Source organism: Sus scrofa, chromosome 6, assembly GCF_000003025.6.
Source record: "Sus scrofa isolate TJ Tabasco breed Duroc chromosome 6, Sscrofa11.1, whole genome shotgun sequence".
Lineage (NCBI taxonomy): Eukaryota > Metazoa > Chordata > Mammalia > Artiodactyla > Suidae > Sus > Sus scrofa.
This window is the reverse complement of record NC_010448.4, coordinates 161653525-161676102: the sequence shown is the minus strand read 5'-3', so window position 1 is coordinate 161676102 and position 22578 is coordinate 161653525. Positions and strand designations below refer to the sequence as shown.

The 22578-nt window shown below is 47.3% G+C and overlaps 1 long non-coding RNA gene across 3 annotated transcripts in view; it reads right to left on the bottom strand.

Annotated features, from left to right (window-relative positions):
* Positions 1–17771, bottom strand: part of LOC110261422 — a 164324-nt gene extending 146553 nt beyond the window's left edge. For 2 of the 3 annotated variants that reach the window (XR_002345503.1, XR_002345502.1), the window contains exon 1: positions 16647–16734. This is a non-coding gene — a long non-coding RNA (uncharacterized LOC110261422). Of the gene's footprint in view, positions 1–16646 lie in introns of all 3 variants that reach the window. The other variant, XR_002345504.1, reaches the window with a different exon arrangement.

Sequence of the window (22578 nt, the reverse complement as noted above, 5' to 3'; positions counted from 1 at the left end):
CGCCACTGAGAGCAGAAGCCGCTGGGGAGGAGCGGTGACGAGCTGGCTTTGGCACACTTTGAGTTTGAGATGCCACACTCCCTCACTGAGGCATCCAGGCAGAATCAGTGCATCTTGGAAAGATCATTTCTGGGTCATTTAAGAAAAACGTCAAAACGAAACACACAAACAAGTTGCGACACGGCCACGGAGAGCTCCATCCTCTGTGCTTCCCGTCTGGGAAAGCAGTTATTCCTCGCTGCCCCGTGTTTCTTCCTGTCCACAAGCCAGTTCTGCATCTGCGATAAACAGCTTCCCCAATCCCGTGGTGACTCAGAGGTGACGCAGCTTTCGACACCCTGGAAACCATGAGAGAAGGAAGGAAACCCTGACGAGGGGGCAGAAGCGCTTCTCAGAGAAGTGACTTTGCCTCACCTGACAGGGAAACTGAGGCTTAGAGACCTGAAGTAGCCCACCGAGCACAGAGCACCCTCGCAGGAGAGCCACCAGCTCAGGGCTCGGGGAACTGAGAGGGACTGGGACAAGGAAGCAAAAGACAAGCAACATTTTAAACTAGAAACCTATGGCAGCCTCTTTGCACACCAAGCCCTCTGGTCACCTGTGAAAAACCCATAACTCCTAGCAACTCAGAATAATTCAAGTCTACAAGGATGGAGACCTGCTAGACATAAACAGGTCGCCCTACCACCCATGTCTTCCCCTCAGCCCCTGCAAAATGGAGCCCCTTCTTCCAAACTCATACCAAGGAGCCCCCTCCATCCACCCAGGCAGATGCCAAAGGACAAACCCTTATGCCATGTCCCAGTCCCTCACACCTCACAAGGACCCATCCATCCATCCATCCAACATTATTTACTGAGCACCTGCCATGTGCCAGACATTCCCTTATAGCTGACAATGCATCAGTGAACAAAACAGAGAAAAATCCCTGCCTTTGTGGAACTTATATTGTAGTGGAGGGAGACAGAGAATAACCATAACAAGTGAACTATGTGGTGCATTTAAACATACAGAAAAAGAGCAGGGTGGTAGAGACTGGGGTGCTGCTGGGGAGCACTCAGTCTCTGAGGACCATCTCTGCATCCTCACTGCCCTGAACCAGCCCTCCTCTTCGCTCTCCTGGACCACTGTAGCAGCTTCTTCATTGCCCTCTCTGCCCCCACCTTGCCCCTCCATCCTGCAGTCAAGTTCGTCTCGCTCAATCACAGCTCTGATCATGTTGCTCCTTGTGTAAAGCCCTCTTGTACCCCTCGCCGACTGTAAATCCCTCCAGGACCCAGACCTGCACAGCACCCACCTGCTCAGATCCTCACCCACCACACAGCCCTGCCCTCCAACCACACCAAGGAATGTGGGATCCCTGCCCCTTCTGCACGGTGTCAGCCCCACTGGGGCCCAAGCTCTCTACCGGCAACCCTCAGCCCGCTCTCCTCACCCTCCTGGTGAATCCTGCCCCAAGACAACCTGGAAGCTCAGAATCTCCACTATCTGACAAGGCAGCAAAAAACCACAGACTGCAGCCTCTGCCTTACACTGACTGAGCTTCCTAGAAAGAGGCTCTCAAGTGAGGAGTTGTGTACAGAGAGCTTACTGGGGAATCCTCTCTGGAGACACACCTAAAACTGGGCAAAGGGACAAGCCGACCCACAATGAATAGCAACTGACATCTCAGCAGCCCCCACAAGGAGCCCTAAAGCTGGGGTGACCCTCCAGAATCCTCCTAATTGAGGGAAGAGGGCAGGGCCACTACACCCCCTCAGGCCAGTTCCTAGCCCCCAGTGCTCCACTGAGCTGAAGCATATATGAGGATGAGGCAGCTCCTACAGCCGAGGGCAATTTCCATTGAGCCATCAGCAACCAGTACTGCCCAGCAGCTGGAGGATGGCGTGTTGACTCTGGAGAGACCTAGGCAAAGCACCCCGGTGTCCACTACCGCCTCTGACAGACCTGAGTTTGAAGCTTGCTTCTGTCCGTTATAGCTGTGTGACCTTTGTGGGTATAATAATAGTCTCTGCCCCTCACTGGATGTTGGGAGTCTTAAACAACAGAGAATGGTCTGGATAAAAATGGCAGCTTGAATTCTAATGCTTATCTTTTCCCCCTCTATATCTATACCCGCTCCCCTTAAAATGACAATAAGGAAAGAAGATATAAACCCGGAGGACAGGAAGAAAGAAGCGGAGTCATAATGGATGAGAAAGTTCAGCAAATTTCCATAAGATTGAAAGGGGGTGAAGGAGTGAATGGTACTTATTTTGCAGCGAGGTGAACCTAAGCTCTCCTGCACCACCACCACTGAATGAGCGTTCTCAGAACAGCCGCCCTGGCCTTCTCTCTACAAACCTTAGAGGCTGAATAACCGTGTGGTAGAGGTTCCTTAGAACACCCATGTATAATATCTCCTCCAGTTAATTCATCTGCTTTCCCAGAAACAATTGCTTAGTCCCAAACCTGTTTATGCCAGTTATACTTGCTTTTGTAATTATGTGATTCAATTTAATATTAATAAACCAATAAAATATGATTGTGAAAAGGGAGTTGTTTTATGAAACTAAGTTGAATGCCTGGGAAAAACTCAGTGAAGGCAGATTGCTATTTTAAAAATGTTCAGATGAGTTACAGACAAGCAATTGTAACAGATTGGGAGGAAATTATATAAATCTAGAAAAAATCTGCGCTCAGATTGTTCCATAAGTTCCTTTAAGTTTAGCTGCACTATAAAGATGCAGACCAAGAAATGGTAGACAAAGCTTTATGCATTGGGATTTGTGCAAGAAAGATGTTATATAGAGTTCCAGTTAACATGCCCATACTCAAAAGGGAATAGGCACTTGTATGTTTTAGGTTAAAATAAAATGTTTGCAATGCATGTTTCATTTTTTAATAATGTCTGGCTTGGAACAATTTTTTGATTAATTAAACTTGCGCTAGTTTCTACTGAGTCAGATAAGACCTCCAGAAGGTGTATCACGGAGAAGAAAGCCAAGTGCCTTGCTGAGCCAGGCAAAGCGCAGGGAGAAGGATGAGATTTTGAGGCCAGAAAGGGCTGAAAACAGGAAGATTTACTAAGACTCTTCCCAGGGGAACAGTCAGACCCCCATAGCCCTCTTCCTTACTCTGTAGAGAATGAGGCTGCAGGCAGTGACCCCCAGACCCATCACTATGTGCCAGGCTAAGAGCTTTACAAACTCAACAAACCATGGGATAATGTTCTTATTATGTCTAATTTAAAGATAGGAAACTGAGACACAGGGAAATTAAATAACTTGTCCAAAGTCATATAGGTAGTAAGTGGCAGAGCTGGGATTCAGACTCAGGTTAGTCTGGCTCTAGATCCCATGCTTTTAACCACATCCATCCCACCCTGCAGAGCAGTCTCAGAGAAAAGAACATCCCTCAGTGATATTTATCTGTCTCCCAACTAAAAGGCCAGGCCCTGCCTGGTCCACCTTAAAGGAGACTGATCCAACTGCCTTCACAGGACATCCAATAATTTCTTGGACCCTTAACCTAATTATCAACAAAAGCCTAGGACCACTAAGCATCAGAGAAAACGCCAGTGTGAAGAGGGATGCACAGCCAGAGAGAGACTATAATAAACTAAACAAAACAGAAAAACTAGAGGAGACAGAGATAAGCCAGGGAACAGGAGGGGAAAACCACTAAGCAATAAACTCAGAGAGATAAATGAAGAGGCTATATCTATGTTTCATGGAGGGGGAGCACAGCAGGGGGAGAACTTGGAACAAATAAAAACTCTTGCAAGTTAAAAATATAATAGCTGAATTTTAAAAATTAAATAGAGGGCTTAAGACATAAATCTAAGGAAATCATCTAGAAAGTAGAACAGAAAAACAAGGATAAGGGAAATATGGGAAAAGAGACCTAAAAGATCAGGTTCAGGATTCAATTCATAGATGTTCCAGAGAGGAAACAGAAAGAGACTATTAAAGAAAAGATGTTGTAATTCCATGGACGGGAAAGACAAATCTTCAGGTTGAAAAGGGCCAACCAAGGACCAGCACAATGAATTGCAAGTCACAACCTGTCACACTCATTATGAAATTCCAGAATTCCAAGGATAAAGAGAAAAATCTTAAAAAAAAAAAGAAAAAAGAGAGAAAGAAGTTATATATAAAAAGGAATCAGAAGGCATGAAGCTTCTGAACAGTTAGTTACTCTAGGTACAGAAGACAATGAAGCAGAGCATGGAAATTCTGAAAGAATAATTTCCAACCCAGAATTCTATGCTTAACTGAGTTATCGATCAAGTACAAGGGTAGAATACAGATTACGTCCACATATATGAACATTTCCCACCCCTGCCCAATTTCTTAGGACTCAGTTGAAGTTTCCCAAAAAGGGAATAAACTGAGGACCAAGAAACAGGGACATGGGGAGAAAGCCTTGGAGAAAGGAGCAACGGCAGCCCCGGAGGCAACGGCCCTGAGAAAAGGAAGCCGACGGCCAATATGGAACATGACAAAGTTTTCGAGGGGGAAGATGTGGGCTGAGAAGTGGAAGGCAGTTCTGAGAGAGCTTTTGGGGAAATGAAAAGCCACATTTCCTTAAAAGAAATGCTAACCACTGAGTTACCTAAAAACTGTGTTCCAGGTATACTGACTGGGGCTGGAACACAGCTAATTCCTCATTTATTCCAACAGGAAGACAACAGATAATGTCCGAAACAGCGGTATAAGCATATTACTTTGAAATATACAGGTAAACATTAGACAGCACAAGTTAAAAGGGCTAAAACGGTTGCTACCTGGGTGCGGGACTGGGAGGATGAGTGTGGCTATTTTTCAATAAAATCCGGCCCAGCCCTCAGATTTCTTAAAGCATTTTCACATGCAATATCTCATCAGCTTCTTCAACAAACTTCCTTGCCAAGACAGGACACGGAGGCCCAGAGAGGGGCAGTGACCTTTCAAGGTCACACAGCAGGTGAAGCCAGACCTCCCTGCGCTTGTTCCTTGTCCCCTTGTCCCCTACCCACACCCCTACACCGAGCTGCAGGAAACCGGCTGAGAGCCAGCAAGAGCGCCGGGTGACTCGCCCCCGCCCCCGAGTCCCAGACCACGTCTCGGAACTACGGCAGCAGTAGCGTGGGCGCGGCCGAACTCAGCCAGCCACTGCCGGTGCGCCGCCCGCTGCGGCCACACTGTCCTTGGGAGGACGCGCGGGCAGCCGCGAACAGTGCGGCAGCGCCCCCTGCCGGATTCCGGGCACTTCGCTCCAACCAGCCCCGCGCTATACTCGGGAAAGGGGATGGGACCCCCCACCACACCCCCTACTACTCCCACACGCGCTGAGCCAACTCTGGACTCGCCGTGGCCGGGGGATGCCGTAATGAAAGAGGCACCCTCTCTAGAATCACAGGATGCATCGGCCGCCTGGACGCCCTCCTTGGAAGGACACTGGGACTAGAGAAGGTGATGACCTGCCTAACGTCGCATAGCACGTCCGTGGTAAAACTGGGACTAGGACCAAGACCTCCTGTGGAATCTTCCAGGGACCCAAACCTCCCGGTTTCTAGAGCAACGTCGCACTGGCCTCCTGGGCTTTGTGGAAGAGCCAGGGACCAACGGAGTTGGAGTCCCTGGGTGACCTTGGATGGGGACGCCCCCCCCCACACACACACCCATAGTGCCTCGGTGGGCGCATGACCTCCAAGGGTCCTTCCAGCGCCGGGCAGGGCTGGGCTCCGTGCTTGACAGCCGCTGGCTTGAGACTTCAAGAGCGGCCGCGGCTGACCCCTGCTGGCCTAGAGGAGAGTCGCTGGGCCGGGGACGGCGGCGACCCCTACTGACCGCGCCGCTCTTAGGGGGGAAGACCCCGCCTGCCGGGTGGGAGGGCAGGGGAACCTCGCGCTGTGCTCGCCCCGAGAAAACAGGCGGGGGCCTGAGCCGGCACAAGGCGCCTAAACGCCCTTCCGAGCTGCAGGTTTCTGAGGAGGGGAGACCTCGGCAGTGTTCCCACAAAGGAGCCAGGTCTTCAGATTCGTCTTCAATAAGAAAGCATGGTGAGCTGGTTAAGAGCCTTGACTCTAGAGCCCAAACAACTGGATTTGAGTCATGCCTTTGTCCTCTCTCAGCTGTGTGATCTTGGGCAAGTCACCAAAACTCTCTGCGACTGCAAAATGAGGATAATAATACACTTTATGCATGGGAACTCATTTAACCACATTGCAACCCTGTTGTGAAGCAGGTATGATTATTATCCTCATTGAACACTGGGGCACAGAACGGTTAAGAACCTTAACAAAAGTCACACAGGAAATAAGTGGTGGAACTAGGACAGAAAGGCAGGTAATCTAGCTCCAGGATCACAGCTCTTAATTGCCGTACTTACTATACTGGGATGATAATATACGCACATGATAGGATTGTTGTGAGGATTTTACGAAATGATATATGTAAAGTGCTCAGAACGGTACCTGGCAGTAAACCTTAGGTCAGTGTTACTGTGTTTATCCACTGAGCACCTACCATGTGCAAGACACTGTACTAGGCAGTGGATACAGCAGTGAGCAGGCTGACTCCCTGCCCTTGTAAAGCAGCCAGCCCAGAGGAACAGACATTAAACAGGCCTGAGGAACATCCAGGGTGCTCTGAGAGTCAGGATCCCAGGCCCATACATCACCACTGACCCAGGGCTGACTGAGCAAAGTCAAGTGGAGGCAAGAGTTCAGTACAGGGAGGTCCCAGAGTAGGAAAAAAATACCTCAAGCCAGGGCTGAGAAAGGCACTCCGACAGGGTGGCTTCTGGGCTAAGCCTGAGAAGTGAGGTATTTGCAGGGCAGCCATCCTCTTCGTCCTGGATGTCCACCTGGAGGCCCTCAATCCCGCCATCTACAGCTGGAACTCACCTGCAGGTTGGTTTGGATTCTCAAGTTGTCTTGGTTTTAAAAACCACTTCCATAACCCAAGAGAAGTATTTGCTGTGTGAAAGCTGGGGGCCCATCTTGAGGCCTGAGGGAGGGGGAACCCTAAATGGCTCCCTCAGGCTGCAGTCAACGCAACCCCATTAGATGTGGGCAAGAGCCTGGAAACCCCAGCAGGGAGCTCGTTGTGGGAGGGTGATGGGCCACGCTGACTTTCCTGGTTCCTCCCACTGATAGAGAAGCTTGTTCTTTCAAAATGGCCTTGTTGATGCCTCTCGGAGGGCAAAGTGGACACCTGTTCCTCTCTCCAAATGCCAACCAGTTTAACCCGATTGTTTTCCTAGGCTCCTGATTGCAGCCTGAGCCTGTATGAGAAGGAGAAGGTTAATCAGGTCAGGAGTGGTTCTAGGGCTTCAGGCCCCTCTTTGCAAGAACAGGCAGGAGAACTTTTCGAGGGAAGGAAAAGGAGCAAACGTTTGTTGAGTCCTCGTTCATGTCAGGCCCTTAGTAGGTGCTTTACCTCCACAGTTGTTTCATTTGTAATCCTCATAGTAGCCGGGCCAGGTCGAATTTGCTATTCCCTGTTTTCTATGTGATGGAACCAAGACTCCATCAGCAGCGTAACGTTCTCAAGGTCACGGGGCTGCCACGCAGCAAAGGCAAGATTTGAACACAAATCCAGGTGACATTAGAATGGGAATCTTTCCCCCCACCTTCCAACGCGTTCTTAGAGAGGCCCAGGGCAGGGAGGGCCGATGGGGGACAGAAAGGAAGAAAGGCTGGGAGAGGGAGTCTGGCCAGGCCAGCGAAGGCAGGGACATGCCGGTTAGAAGGAGTCAGCATCGTCACCGGGTCTCCATTTCCTCCCCGGGGCCACACAAAATCAGCAAGGCTGGAGCCTCCTGCCTCTGCAGGGTATTTTTAAAACCACCCACGTCTAAAACTCCTCTGTTCCTGTGCTTTAAAGTTCCTCTGAAAAGTTGGAATAAATTTGCCTGTCTTTTCTCCCAGACAAATGCAGAGGAGGAAAACAAAAAGAACACGTATTTTATGAGCGCAAATTTGGGACAGTGACACCTCCAATCATCATTTTACGATACGATGATATACGGTAATTAGGTGTCAGGAGTAATCTATGGCCACAAGAATAGAGTCATCTCTGCAGGGAGGAAAAAAAAAAAAAACAAACCTGCTCTTCCTCCCAGAAGGAAACCTGAGCAGTGGGGAGAGGGAGTGGGCGGGAAAGGCAGCCTGCAGAAGGCAGGGAGGGCACAGCTGCCCGTGGGGCACAGGAGGGAAAGGGGAGGGGTCACCAGCAGGACTGGATTTGAGTCCAGCCTCTTGGCTATGACGCCCTTTTGCAGCCAGGTGATGCTGGGTAAACCTGTTTCCCTCTCCGGAAGGCATTTCCGGGTATGCCAGGGCCTCGGGTCCCCCTGGGTTGATAGGTCCAGGTGGGCATGGGCCCAGAGAAGCAGGACGGACATTTCCAGACGAAGAAGCTGGCCCAGGCAAAGATGTGGAAGAGGGCAGTCTGCCCTGAGGACCCTCTCAAGGGGAAAATTGTTCTTAAGGCTGCGTCATTCGCAGGATTGCCAATTTACTCCTTTGTGAGGTTGACATGCTGGGCTTTTGCCTTTATTTTCTACACAAAAGCAGCACCCAAAGGGCATTTTGTGTCTGATAACTTGGGCTCAATTTGTCTCTTCCACTTCCTCAAGCAAGTCACCACTCAGCCTCAGTTTCCTGATCTATAAAAGGAAGATTTTGTATCTAAGGCGATTGTGAGAATTATGTGAGATGATCTAACCAAGTCCTAGGCCAGGATCTGGAATGGTCTTCCCCCAAATCTTCACAGGCTGGCTCCTTCTGTCACCCTTCGGATCTCTGATGTAAGCTCCCAGACCACCCCACCTGGAGGCGCTGCTCCATCCCTTCCCCCTCAGCATCCACTCTCCAGGCTGAAACAAGTCCGAAGTCCCCTGTTTACCTGTTCACTTGCCTGTGTCTGTCTTCCCCAGGAGAACGTAAGCTCAAGAGGGCCTCTGTTTTGTTTGCAACCAGAGTGTCCCTGGCACAGGAGAGGTGCTCAATTAAATTCTTATTGAAGACATCAATGACTAGGAAACACAGTGGGTCCCTATAAATGTTAGCTTTTTCCTCCCCTGCTTCTCTTGTCGCTTCCCTTTAGCCTGAACTCCAAAGATATGCAGAGGGAATTAAATGCTCTGCTTCCCTGCCAAACAGCCCAGGCCAGGGAGTGATGTTGACAAACATTTCATATACCTGTTGACCCACTTGTATGTCTTCTTTAAAAAAATGTCTAGTCAGGCCCCTTGCACATTTTTTAATTTGGTTTTTTGGATTTTTTGCTAATGAGTCATTTGACTTCCTTGTATGTTTTGGATCTTAACCCCTTATCAGATATGTGGTTTGCAAATATTTTCTCCCATTCCATAGATTGCCTTTTCATTTTGTTCATGGTTTTCCTTTGCTCTGCATAATCTTTTTAGTTTGATTTGGTCCAACTTGCTTATTTTTGTTTTTGTCCCCTTTGCTTTTTCTGTCAAATCCAAAAACTCATTGCCAAGACCAATGTCAGGAGTTTTTCATCTATGTTTTCATCTAGGAGTTTTATGGCTTCAGGTCTTACATTTCAACTTTTTGATTCATTTTGAGTTGATTTTGTGTATGGTATAATGGTCCAGTTTCATTCTTTTGTATGTGGCTGTCCAGTTTTCCCAACACCATTTATTAAAGACTGTCCTTTTCACACTGTGTATTCTTAACTCCTTTGTCGAAAATTAATTTTGACTCCATGTGTGGGCTCTATTCTGTTCTCTTGATCTGTGTCTGTTTTTCTACCAATATTGTATAGTTTTGATTGCTATAGCTTTGTAATATAGTTTGAAATATAGTTTGATGCCTCCAGTTTCATTCTTCTTTCTCAAGATTGCTTTGGCTATTTGGATCTTTTTTTCTTGTGGTTCCATATAAATTTTAGAACTGTTTTTTCTATTGCTGTGAAAAATGACATTGGAATTTTGATAGGAATTGCACTGAGCCTGCAGATTGCATTAAGACATATGGACATTTTCGTAGCACAGTGGAAACAAATCTGACGGGGAACTATAGGGTTGTGGCTTTGATCCTTGGCCTTGCTCAGTGGGTTAAGGATCTGGTGTTGCCATGAGCTGTGGTGTAGGTCGCAGATGCAGCTCGGATCTGGCATTGCTGTGCCTGTGATGTAGGCCAGCAGCTACAGCTCCAATTAGACCCCTAGCCTGGGAACCTCCATATGCCGCCAGTGCGGCCCTAAAAGGACAAAAGACAAAAAAAAAGAAAGAAAGAAATATGGACATTCTAATGTTATAAATTCTACTAATACATGAACACGAATATCTTTCCATGTATTTTATCTTTTTCATTTTCTTTCATCAATGTTTTATTGTTTTCCATGTACAGATCTTTCACCTCCTTGGTTAAATTCATTCCTGAGAATTTTATTCTTTTAGATGCTATTATAAATGGAATTGTTTTTTTTTTTTTTGCTTTTTTTTTTTTTTTTTTTTTTTTTGCTTTTTAGGGCCACAGGTGTGGCATATGGAAGTTCCCAGGAGAGGGGTTGAATTGGAACTACAGCTGCCAGCCTACACCACAACCACAGCAACACCAGATCCAAGCTTTGTCTGCAACCTACACTGCAGCTCACAGCAATGCCAGATCATTAACCCACTGAGTGAGGCCAGGGATTGAGCCCACATCCACATGGATACTGAATTTATTTATTAGTCTTCAGTTTTTTGGTGGAATTTTTGGGGTTCTCTATATATAATATAATATCATCTGCAAACAGAGACAACTTCTTCCTTTCTGATTTGGATGACTTTGACTCTTTTTCTTGACATCCAGTTCTATGTTTAATGAAAGTAACAAGAGAGGGCATCCTTGTTTAGTTCCTAATCTTAGAGAAAAGCTTTCAGCTTTTTACCATTGAATATAATGTTAGCTGTGGGTTTGTTATATATGGCTTTTATTATGTTCAGGTACATTCCATCTATACCTAGTTTGTTGATAGATTTTATGAGATGATCCTATGATTTTTGCTAATATGACATATCACATTTACGTATTTCAATATGTTGAACCATTCTTGCATTCCTGAAAGAGATTCCATTTAATCATAATGTATGATCCTTTTGATGTACCATTGAATTCAGTTTAGTAATATTTTGTTGAGAATTTTTGCATCTATAGTCATCAAGGGTAATAGCCTGTAATTGTCTTATAGTGTCCTTGTCTGGTTTGGGTATCAGGGTAATGCTGACCTCATATAATGAGGTAGTGTTCCCTCCTGTTCTATCTTTTGGAAGATAGTGTTCCCTCCTGTTCTATCTTTTGGAAGATTTTAAGAAGGATTGGTACTAATTCTTTAAATGTTTGGTAGAATTCACCAGTAAAGCCATCTGGCCCTGGACCTTTCTTTATTAGGAGATATTTGATTTAATATCCTTACTGGAAATTTACCTGTTCAAATTTTCTGTTTCTTCATTTTCAGTCTTCATAGGTTGTATGTTTCTAGGAATTTATCCATTTCTTCTAGATGATATAATATGTTGACACAGTTGTTCACAGAGGTTTCTTAAAATCCTTAGTATTTCTGTTATCAGTTCTGATGTACCCTCTTTCATATCTGATTTTATTTAACTCTTCTCTTCTTTGTTCTTAGTTACTCTAGCTAAACATTTGCCAATTTTGTTTCTCTTTTTTTAAAAAAACAGTTGTTTGAAGTTCCCAATGAGCTCAGCAGTAATGAACCTGGCTAGTATCCAAGAGGACACAGGTTCAATCCCTGGTCTTACTCAGTGGGTTAAGGATCCGGCATTGCCATGAGCTGTGATATACATCGCAGGCAGGGCTTGGATCCCACATTGCTGTGGCTGTGGCATAGGCTGGCAGCTGCAGCTCTGGTTTGATCCTTGGCCTGGGAACTTCCATATGCCACAGGTATGGCCCTAAAAAGCAAAAACAGGAAAAACAAAAACAAAAAAACAAAACAGTTGTTGGTTTCATTGATCTTTTCTGTTAACTTTCTAGTCTCTATTTCATTTATTTCAGAGCTAATCTTTGTTATGTCCTTCCATTAACTATGGGCTTAGTTTGTTCTTTTCCTAGTCGCTCAAGGTATAAAGCTAAGTTTTTCATTTGAGACCTTTCTTTTTTTGTAATGTAGACATTTATTGCTATAAATGTCACTCTCAGAACTGTTGCATTCTGGAGTGCACATGGTGAATGCTCCATGTGCACTTGAGAAGAATGTGTAAACTGTTGCTTCTGGATGGAATGTTTGATATAAGTTTGTAGGTCTGTCTTACATGTCATTTAAGGCCAATGTATTCTACTGATTTTCTGTCTGGATGATCTACCCATTGTCAAAAGTGAGGTACATATGTGTTATTCTTCTTAATGATCACAGTTATAAGAGGCAGGCATTATCTTCTTTTTTATGGCTGGGGAAAAGTGAGGCTACAAGTCAGTAGAAAAACTTACACACAGAGCCTCCCCTACTTCAACACCCTGAACCGGAGTGGTACATTTGATAAAATCAATGAGCTTATACTGACACATCATTATCACTCAAAGTATATATTAGGGTTCACTCTTGGTGTTGTACATTCTATTGGTTTTGACAAATGTATAGTAACATGTATCCACCATTATAGCATCATACAAAATGGTTTCCCTTCCCTAAAAATCCTGTGTTCCACTTATTCATCCCTCCCTACTAATCCCTAGCAACCACTGACTCTTATTGTCTCTATAATTTTTGCCTTTTCCAGATATCATGTATTGAGATCATAATATGTAGCCTCTTCAGATAGGTATCTCTCACTAGCAGTATCCATTTATGGCTTCTCCATGTCTTTTAATGGCTTGATAGCTCATTTATTTTCAGTGCAGAGTAATATTCCATTGTCTGGATGTCCACAGTTTGTTTATCCATTCACCTACCAAAGGATATCCTGGTTGCTTCCAGATTTTCACATTTATGGATAAAGCTCCTATAAGCATCCATGTACAGGTTTTTGTATGGTCACAAGTTTTCCGCTTATTTGGGCAAAGAGCAAAGACTGTAACTGCTGGATCATATGGTGAGAATATGGTTAGTTTATTAAGAAACTACCAAACTGTCTTCCAAAGTGACTATACCATTTGCATTCCCACAATGAGAGCCCCTTTTGCTGCACCAACATTGGCGTTGTCAGTGTTCTAGATTTAGACCATTCTAACAGGTGTGTAGTTGTATCTCACTGTTGTTTGTTTTAATCTTCAGTTCCCAAATAACATATGATGTTTATTATCTTTTTACATGATTATTTGGCATCTGTATATCTTCTTTGGTGTTGGGTCTGTTCAGGCCCTTTGGCCATTCTTAATTAGGTTGTTTGTTCATTTTCTTATTTTTGAGTTTAAAGAGTTCTTTGTATATTTTGGATAACAATCCTTTATCAGATGTGAATTCTGCAGATATTTTCTCCCAGGCTTGTCTTCTCATTCTCTTGACAGCATCTTTTGCTGGCATAAGTTTTTCATTTAACAAAGTCCAGCTTATCAATTATTTCTTTTGTGGATCATGCCTTTGACATTGTATCTAAAAAAACTCATCACCAAAACCAGATTTTCTCCTTTGTTTCCTTCTAGGAGATTTACCCTTTTCATTTTACATTTAGGTGTATTAGCCATTTTGAGTTAATTTTCATGAAAGGTATAAAGTCTGTGTTTAGATTCTTTTTTTTTTTTTGTATGTGAAGGTCCAATTGTTCTAGCACAATGTGCTGAAGAGACTATCTTTTCTCCATTGTAATGCCTTTGTTCCTTTTTCAAAGATCGGTTGACTATATTTGAGTCTATTTCTGAACTCTCTATTCTGTTTCACTGATCTTTTGTCAGTGCCATACTATCTGGATACTGTAACTTTATAATAAGTCTTGAATTTGGATAGTGTCACTCTTCCAACTTTGTTCTTCTCCTTCAATATTTTGTTGGCTGTTCTGGGGTTTTTTTTTGCCTTTCTATATAAACTTTGAAATCAATTTATCAATATCTATAAAATAACTTGCTGGGATACTGATTGAGATTGCATTGAATCGGTGGAGCAAGTTAGGTAGCACTGACAATACTGAGTCTTCCTATTGCATAATGTTTATCATGTAAACTTCACAACAGCAAAAGAAGCTGAGGCACAGAGAGGTTTGGAATCTCGTCCAGGTCACACAGCTGGTAAGTGTCAGAAGCTGGGATCTGAATCCAGGTCTACCGGAGTCTAAAACCCAGCACCACCCACGCCACCCCAGGGGCCATCCCTCCTGTGGATTCAGAGACTGAGCCTCACCCTAGTCACTGACCACCACCCCAGCCCCTTCCAGTGAGCCTGTCCAGTCAGCTCATGCCAACACGGTCACTGGGCAGCTACAGCTCTGCTCAGACCCACATGAGTTGACTCCTCGCATCCAACACCAGACCCTTGCTGGGGCACTGAGGTTTCCAGACCAGAAGGGCAATCCCTACCTTCTGCCCCAAAGGGCAGGCAGGGAGGCAGGGAGGAGGAGGTCCTCAGAGTACCACCCAGCTCACGCCCTCCCACCTCGCCCTCCCTCGCCCTCCTCTTCCCTCCTCTCCCCCATTCCCTCCTTCTCTGCTCCTCCCTCCCCCCTTGTTCTCCCCTCCTCCCCTCCCCCTCCATCCCACAGCCACTCCCACCCACCACCCCTACCAACGAACTTCCCGATCCCCAGTGCCTCCCACAAGTGAGGGGAAAATTTTCAATTTAAAGCCGAGCCTCAGAAGAGAAAGACAAAGGAGGAAGGTGGAAATGAAAGTGGTTTCTGCACCAGGGAGTTGGTGCTGCCTCCCAGATCAGCGCCAGCAGGGAGGCTGCTCTGGACACTGTAATTCTCTCAGTTTCTTATCATCAGCGACCTGAGGCCAGCCCTACTAAAAACCAGAGGAGGGAAAAATGGAAGAAAACAGGATGAAAGCCAGGTGTGGGAGTAGGTATGTCTGTGTGAGTAATATCACTTAATTTTAGCCACCTCTAATTTTCCATCTTGTCATCACTTGCGATTTCTTCTTCCCACCCCTCCCCAGTCCCAGCTGAACAATGATTTCCAAATTAGTGGCTCATTCTGTTCTTATCATATTACACACCTGTGGGCAGACACCAAATAAGGCAGTGCACTAAGATGGGGAGGAAGGGGAGACCAGAGGTTCTTGTCACCTGCAGCCACATGAACTTCGGGAAGTTACTTAGCCTCCATGGCCATCAGTTTCCTCATCTCTAAAGTGGAGATACACAGAGGGCAGCTACCTCATAAATTTGACGGAGATTGAAAGTCAATATGCACAAATCACCTCTAGTGCCAGGGACACACTAAGTGCCCAATAAATGCTAACTAAAACCATGATGGGGGCATCCCCAGGTGCAGCTCCGTGGCAGGACTGCCCGTCTGAAGCACAGGGCACCCCTGGGGAATGCAGAGCTGCTGTCTCAACACTCCTAGGCTTCGCTTAGGTTAGTTAGGTTCACTGCAGCTCACCTTTCAAGCCTCTGGGTCTTACCTGTGCTGTTTGTCCAGAACACTTTTTTCCTCTCTCTCCTTTCAGAGAAACTCCTGTGCATCTTCAAGACCCAGCTCAAGCGTCCCCTCCTCCATGAAGCCTTCCTAACTCACCAGGCCATGAGATCTTCTCTGCTCCCTGTCCTCCTGGCATGCTACACAGAACCTTTACTTGAGGAAACCAAAGACCTCTCCAAGTCCAAAGTGTTTTAGTATCTACTCCGCCACTTCCAGGGGCAGGTGGTCCATATGTGTTTCCTGCGTGGAGCTGATAGGAAGCCCCAGAAGGTGGGCCTTGATCGTCAACATACCACCCCAAATAGCTACCGAGGACCAGCTGTGAGCCAAGGACTAAGGACTGAGTCTTTTAAGTTTTCATCTATAGCTGCGGAATTGCTTATGTCAAGAAATACAAGATCCTGCCATGGTGCAGTGGGTTAAGAATGCGATGGCAGTGGCTCAGGTCACTGCAGAGGTGCCGGTTCATCCCTGGCCCGGCGCAGTGGGTTAAAGGACTGGGCATTGCTGCAGCTGTGGCTTGCATTCAGTCCCTGGCCGGGGAACTTCCAGACGCCTCAGGTGCAACCATAAAACAAAAAAAAAATAAAAAATAGTCTGTGCCACAACATCCCAAGCCTCGAAAATGTCAGGTGTTTGGTAGAAAACAGGAGTCAAAATATCCTCACCCCTGAGTGTTCTGCTCAGCTCAGTTTCTACGTCGGTAGCACACAGAAAGAAAAAGAAAATAGAGAAATACAGCAAACCCAAGCAAGAGCAAACCCAGCTGTCACCGGAGGGTTTGGAAACCAGCACTATGGCACATCCATTGGTGGGTGGGACTTTACATTCCGTATTTCATGAAAGCCCTACATGGCTGCGACAATTACCTGCTCCCCAGCAAGAAAACAGAAGCTCAGAGGGGTGAGATGACTTTCCCAGCCTCACAGCCCAAAACGGCAGGTCAGAAACCACAGTCCAGTTGTGCTCAGGGAAAAACACATGCCTTTCTCTCTGCACAGCTGCCACCAATCGCACGACGGGGGCTATCCAGAAATCTCCCTTCCCTGGGGTGACCTGCCTTCCCCAACTTCTTCCCCTGCTCTCAGGACTTGTCCATGTCCTGAGGTTATTTATGAGCTCACCTTTCATCAGGGATGGATTTCCACATCTTTTCTGACTTTGCAGCCGCCGCCAGGAAACAAACAAACAGACAAAGCAGGCCTTCCATATACTCAAAGCTCCGTGTCCCCTAGGCCGCTTCTGATACGCTAATTGCGTGAATTAGCACAGACATGCTGCTCAGGGATTCAGGGAGACTCCAGGGAGGACTCTTGTGAACAAGAGAGCTAAGTGTTTGCACCACATCCCAGCACCTGTGACTGACCACCATAAGGTGAACCATATAATGGGAGACAGACTCTAAATTTCACCCTTACACAACTCAGGTTTAAAAGGGGACATAAATATTTCAGCCTTTCATCTCAAGCTCCACCATTAGAGAATCACCACCTCTTTCAGCCTCTTTCCATTCTTTGAGTTTATATCCCACCTGAAAAACCTCTCTCAAATCTCTAAGGCCCTCCCCCGTGTTCTAAAAATAACAGCACGCAAAGCCCACCTCCGCCAGCTCGCCGCCCATCTGAAATGGGGGAAGATTTTCTGCAGCTGCAAAGGTGTTTGCTGTTTAGATGGCGACTCAAGTAGAATCCATGAGGATCTAAATATCTTTCAGCTGGAAGCCTCCCGCTCCAAGGGACAGCGAAATTGCATGGGGATGGCTGAGTTGCATGGTGACAGAACCTGCCTTTTTAGTTTGTTATTTACATAGATCAAAGGCACAGTATTCACAGCCCTGGCAAACAAGCGCTGATCTGCAGGGAGCAGGCATCAAGTGTGATGTTGGTGATTTCTCAGCCACGCCGGCTGGAGGGCAAGGCTGGGATAGAGGAGGATGAGTCCAGGAGGCCCCGGCCTCCTTCTCTTGGCCCCTGGGGAGACTCATAATTTCTGTTTGTGGCATACAAAGCTTTCCAGCTGCCTGCACCAGCCATGCCAGCTCCCCCTGTATCTGCTGCCCTCTGTGTGTGCCCTGCACCAAACCAAGGGAAGGACCTGGAGGCTGCTGTTCCAACCCCGCTCTACCCGTTAATGGCTGTGTGACTTTGGGGAGGTAACTTACCCTCTCTGAATTTCAGCTTCTTTAGGTATCAACGGTCTGGGCCCAGAATGCCTCAGTTCCATCGAGCACTGTTGTTCTCTTTAGGAACCCAGGGCCATGTTTGCTGGACAGCTGGGTTGCAAGCCGTTTCAGGGTCCCTGCTCAGAAGCGTTTCCCATCACTGAAGACAGATGACGGAGCCTGGCAACTGCCCGCCCTGGACACTCTGCCCGGGACAATCCTAGTCCCCCTTTCTTTGACTCGAGTCTTTTAATTTTGGTGTCTGGAAGCTAAAGTTTCTTTCCCAGGCTTTTGCTTAGGTCAGTGCATCTCCAGGAAGACTGGAATCCTAGTAACCAGCTAATATCAACACCAACCCCCACCCCAAGGGGCACAGCTGACAGAACAGGATACTCACAATGGCCGGGCCAGGGTCTGAGCATGTTATGTGTAGCATCTCATTAATCCTTACTGCGCCGCCTTTTACAGATGAGGAAACTGAGGCACAGAGGGAGGAGCGGCTCTGTCTGGGGGAATGAAGGAAGGCATCCTGGAGGAGGTGGCTTGGGAGCTCCGGCTGCCAGAGAGAGAAGGGGAGGGTCGCCCATGTAGACAGCACAGGGTTCCATGTGCCCCTCTCCCCTGACCCCCCACTACCTTCGTAGCAAAGTTCATAACATAAGTTCAGATCCCAGGCTGTGAGCCTCGCCCTGGCAGAAGCAAAAGTTCTCATCCCCGTATCCACTTACTTATCAAGCCGAAAGCACCGTCGCGCCCAGTGCGGTTTAAGCATAAATCACAGAACGTTTCCTTCGACACGGAACAGACCGTGTTCCTCGTTCCGCCGAAGCAGCTTCTGCCCCCCGGGGAGGGCTGCTCTGGGTCCTCAGCCCCAGTCCTGGCTCAGCTGGAGGCTGTTGTTCAAGGGGGAGAAGCAGCCTGTCCTGGCTGAGCGGGGGGTGGGGGGGGAGAGACAGGGAGGGTGTGAGTTACAGGGAATAGGGCGATGGAGGGGCACTGCCCCCCACCCAACCCAGGGCAGATGCTGGGCCCATTCCGACAGAGAAAGGGAGGGGGCAGGAGAGGCCCAGGCCATCCCCCAGGATGGGCTCCTCAGCCCCACAGTCGGAACAGTAACATCAGCTCCAACCCGGGCTCTCCTGCGGGTCACAGGGTAAAGACAGGCAGGGACTCAGCCACTGAGGTGTGACCACAGCAGACAGGCTTAAGCCCCTCCTGTGAACAGCCTCTGGGACTCAGGATGGGGCAGGCCTGGACCGGCATGTTGGGGACATCGTGAGCCAGCTGCAGGGCAGAGGAGATGATGAGAGAACCGCCACAGGTGGGAAGTGACGGAGAAAGGACGGGAAGGTGGAGGAGGCTTGGGCAGGAAAGGTTCATCTGCCCCGAATTGCCTGCTGCCAAATAGATACATCCCGAGAGTCAATGGTTAACACAACAGCTGCTCAGTCCCTGCTCACGTTCCTGGCTGGACAACCTGCCACGTGCTTGTCTAGGGACCCAGGCTCCTCCCATGTTGTGGCTCTTCCCACTGGTAGGGCCTCAGTCTGGTCTCCACTCGATCAGGAGAGGGAAAAAGGAAAGGGGCGCAGGATTCATGGGAGGTTCCCGGGCCAGGCCTGGCAGTGGCCACATCACATCCACGCACCTTTCTTGGCCAGGATTCCACCTAGGGCCACACCTAACTACAAGGGAGCCTGGAGAAACAGTCTGTGTGCTCAGGAGGAGAAGGCAACAGGCTTGTCACTTCAGGTCACCTCTTGGCACTTGAGCATCACAGAACCTTAGAATCATAGACACAGAGAATGTGAGGACTGCGAATTCAGAGAATCTTAAAAATATGAAATCATAAAACTTCCAAATCCCATAATCCAAGAATTTTTTTTTTTTTTTTTTTTTTTTTTTTTGCTTTCTTTTAGGGTTCCACCTGCGGCACACAGACTTACCAGGCTAGGGGTTGAATCAGAGCTGCAGCTCCCCGTCTACACCACGGCCACTGCAACGTGGGATCCGAGCTATGTCTGTGACCTACACCACAGCTCATGGCAACATCGGATCCTTAGCCCACTGAGAGAGGCCAGGATCAAAACTGCATCCTCACAGATAGCCAGGATCTTTACCACTGAGCCACAACGGGAACTCCCCGAGAATTTTGAAACAATGCAGTCCTGGACTCTGGACTCCTCCATCAGATTATAAATTCCATGAGGGACAGGGACAAGTTAGTCCATGTTTCCTCAGCACCCACCACACTGACCACAGAACAGGAATGCTCACAGCAGTGGCAGAAAGGAATGTGGTGCCTCCTATGTGCCAGGCACTATTCTAAGCATTTTGCATGCTCACATGCATTTACCTCTCACAGCAACCCTAGGAAGTAGGACCATTATCCCAACTAACAGATGAGAAAACTGAGGCAGAGAGGTTAAAGGATTACACTAGAGGTAGGCAGCTGGTAAGCATTCAATAAATATTACTAATATGAGTTGCTATCCAAATGTGACTGTTTTACTTTCTCTCTTGGTTGCAAAGGAGAAAGACAGTGAGGGCAAAAATGAAATATAAAAGATAAGAGAACAGATACAGAACAACTCACTGTGTCATTTGCTCCCCAAACTTCTGAGATGAATTCCCCATCCCAATGGGAAAACTGGCAGGGCTTATTAATTTCTGGGAGGAGGTTTGAAGTCATTTTGAAGCAGGAGCTATGGAAGGGCTTATCCACCCGCTCACTGAGACTCCGTCTAATTAACAATAAACCAGACGCCCGACACAATCCGCTTCTACATCTGTAACACGCTGACAGTCTAAAAATGCCAGCCTCCTCCTTGTGTGTCAGCTAAATGTCACTGGTGACATTTGATGCAATTCAGAGATGAAAGTAAATCCAATATTATCGCTGACTAAATAACCACAGGCCCAATCAGGGGGCCCCAGGCCCCAGAACAGGATGGGAAGAGGAGGCGGTGCAGCAGGAAGTGGGGGGAGCGGAAAACTGCTTCTTCTAAGATGAGCCAGCCCCCCCGCTGCCCACCAGAAGGAGACTCCAACTGCTTGGGACGACGAGGACTTACGATTCCCAAATCCACAGACGGCTGTTTTCACCCTCTGAGCCTCAGTTTCTGCACCGCTTGAGGGAGCAGAGCAAACCACTGCCTCTAGGCAAGGGCTGATACTGCTGGAGGTTCAGCAGTTCCTTCGGTCGAGCCCCACTGACTGAGCAGCTACTATGTGACAGGTGCTGGTCTCGATGCTGGGGACACAGCAATCTTTTCATCAGTCGTCCCCTCCACTCGACTGTGGAGAATGTCGGCACCAGCTCGGCCCTGGCCCACAGAGGCGCTCAGCAAATGTGCAGTGAATGAATGAATGGGTCTACCTGTTTGGCCTCCTCCTGGCCTGTGGCTTCGTGGGAGTCTGCGTCGCCCTCGAGAGCAGGCATTACATAGCGCCCGTCGCCTCGTGCCCAGTTCCCAGCGGAGCGATGACCACCTTGATGCGAATTCCTAGTTCCCACCACGTGGGATGCTTCTCGGGGGCACCCAGGATCAAAAACCCTTGGACCACAGGATCAAAATTAGCATCAAGATGGACACCGAGTGCCTCCCGGTGTTTCCCTGAGGAGGACACATCCCCTGTGCGTGTTCCAGCCACGGGGGCAGCACCCGAATCTAGTGACAAGGAAACATCGGACACACCCAAAAGGAGACACATTAAACTGAAAAAGGAGCAGGGGGTGGGCAGACTGTCTTCAAAAATGCCATTGTCACAAAAGACAAAGAAATGCTGAGGAACTGTTCCAGGTTAGAGAAGGCTAAAGAGATGTGACGACTGAGTACAACGTGTGACCACATAGGAGAGGGAAGATGCTATGAAGGACATGAGCGGGCCAACTGACGAAACTGAAACGTAGTCAGAACCGGTGAAAGTGTCAGGATTACTTTCTTTGCTGCCATAACAATCATAATATATTTAGCGAGTTAAAACAACACAGGGAGTCCCCGTCGCGGCTCAGCAGAATCGAATCTGACTAGTATCCATCAGGACGAAGGTTCGCTCCTTGGCCTCACTCAGTGGGTTAAGGATCTGGCGTTGCTGTGAGCTGTGGTGTATGTCGCAAGTGCAGCTCGGATCCCATGCTGCTGTGGTGTAGGCCGGCAGCTACAGCTCTGACTCAACCCCTAGCCTGGGAACCTCCATATGCCCTGGGAGTGGCCCTAAAAAGCCAAAAAAAAAAAATCATACTAATAATAAATTTACTAACGTTCATAGCCATTTATCAGTTAAGCTTACATAAGAAAATATCCTTCTTCAAAAATATACACTAAAGTGTTTAGAGGCAAAGGATCATGGTGTATGCAACTTACTGTCAAACAGAATAGGAGTAATAAGTAATACAGGAAAATGATAAAGCAAATGTAACAATAGGTTATTCTGGATAAGAAAGATATGGTGTTCTTTTGACTATACTTCGAAGTCTTCTGTAAACTTGAAATAATTTCCAAATTAAATGCACCTGTGATTCTCAATAAGTGAGCGTGCCAAGCTGAGGTAAGAGGTTTCCTGTGTCTTAGTTCTGTCTCACCAAGCAGGTGGAGGTCTCCTCAGGGCTCCTCACTGCCGAGGAAAGAAAACCCTATGTCTTCAACGTGGCGTGCGGGCTCCTTCGTGACCATCAGCCTCCTTCTCTGACAAACACATCTTCCATCTCCCTTCTAATCCTTTATCCACACCTGATTCCTCACCATTCCTCAAAACTGCATCATGATACACTTTCTCCCTTTATCAAGCAACTAGAATGTACTGGGTCCATGCCCGTGTCATTCCATCTAATCCTCACAACAGTCCTTCAAGCTAGGTACCAATACTTCCTCTTACAAATGGTGCATCAGAGG